Raw genomic sequence first — 2,023 nt, 5'->3', positions numbered from 1 at the left:
CCTCAGCAACATGAGTGTGATCTTTCAAGCCAGGTAAAATTTCACCAGCAAGTGTTCTGTTAGACTGTCCTCCCATAGCAGAAAAACTTACTTAATTAATTGGAGATGAAATCTAGCAGCACAGTAATCATTAAGGAAAGTATGTCCTAAGATGACAATCATTTCTATTGTCTTTTTTATTCATACTCAGCCTGTCCTTTCTTTGATATATATAAGTGGGGGGTATCAATAATTTAATTTTTTCATATACAATACATATGAAAATAATTACCTATAGTTTTTAAAATAACACTTTCTTATCTAATAGTATACCTCTTGCACACTTTTTACAGGTGAGTAAGGGCAACAGTATGCTTAGCTTTCTAGGGTCAAAAATGCAAGACAACAATGACAATCGTTTCCAAGGATTATCTATTGTGTGTCTTAAATGTGACACTGCGTTTCTTCACTATGCAGCTTTTATAGACCATTTCCATAAATTCTTCTTCCTCACTTAAACTCCAGTACTGAAACCCTAACTTCTATCTGCATCTCAATGATAGTGCTTGGAGGTGTAATAGGAAGTCAAAATCAGTAGTATGATCGTTGTGTAGACTGGATCAGCCTCCTACTGAGTCGGAATTTGCAACTCTCAGGAAGATACTTGGTCCCAATATTGTTTGCTAGACTAAGAACTGATTGTGATTATTACTTTTCAGACTTCAGTAAAACATTTACAAGCAGGTCTGCCTTGTCTAACGACTACATTAAAAGCTTTTGAATACTATTCCTATTAGCTAGTGGACTTCTAATATTTCTTCACTGAAATTAGCACCATGCATACACTCAGTAATGGAAGCATTTGTCAAGCTGTGTTATTTAACAGTAACTCTAATACAAGGACTATAAAATGTTCAAGGAAAATTAATCCAATGATTTATCACAACCCTATGTTTAATTAACACGATAATGTTTTGCATACAAACTCATTCTATTATCCAAAAGAAAATCCTGTGGAACAAAGTACAAAAACTAATGTTGACACTCATATGCTAACTTTTTGTAGTCATGGTGTCTTACATTGTTTATCGAGAGGCCTTTGAAAGGTGGCTAAAATTCATTATCTCATTTTACAAATGATAATAATAGATGTATTAGTTAATTATAATAGTCACACTAGCTAGGTAATGTTCCTAGAGTCATATCAAAACCAATGGTATCAGGGCTGGTGAGATAGCTCAGTGAACTAAGTGCCTGCTTTGGCAAGTGCAAGACCCAGGGCTGGATCCCTGGCCCTACATGCAGCACTGGCCCCACTCCAGGGAGCGTTGAGCCGGCAAAAGAGTTCAGGTGTGGTGGTGTATGCTTGTAACCCTAGTGCTGGGGAGGCTGAAAACAGGAGGATCACTACAAGTCTGAACTGCATGGTGAGACCCTGTACCAAATACATAAATGAAACTAACAAACAACAACAAAAACCCAATGGTATGGATGTATTTGAAGCAGAATACTTTTACTTTTCTATTAAATTCTCCATTTCTTCATTACTTACAATTATTTTACTTCCAGAAGTGTTTTCTTTTGTCTAAGGCATTATTTATCAAACACAGAACCATGTACTAGAACTTCCATATTTGGTATCTCATAGAATCCTCATAAACCATCTGTCAAAAGTGCAGTAAATCCACTAATGTTCAGAGATGATAAGTAATTTGCCAGGCTTGAATGTGACAAAATCACTAACACAGTCCCACCTTTAAGAATCCTTTTCTCACTACTTCACTTTAATTCCTTCTAAGGCTAAAAGTATGTTTTTGCAAACCAATATATTAAAAATAACCCCCCCAAGCCAATACATCTGAAGGCAAGCTAGTGACAATAAGAGAAAACATAAAAATAAGCTTTTAACATGAAAGCATGTTAGGCTGGCCAAATAGCTAAATGGATTGAAGTGCCTGCAAGCAGGCGCAGGGGCCAGGGGTTCAATCCCCAGGCCTGCTGGCCCCGCCCTTGGAGCACTGGGGAGACAGCAATTGAGACTGGG

Source organism: Octodon degus, unplaced genomic scaffold (genome assembly GCF_000260255.1).
Source record: "Octodon degus isolate 3935 unplaced genomic scaffold, OctDeg1.0 scaffold00032, whole genome shotgun sequence".
NCBI lineage: Eukaryota > Metazoa > Chordata > Mammalia > Rodentia > Octodontidae > Octodon > Octodon degus.
This window is presented reverse-complemented; position numbering follows the sequence as displayed.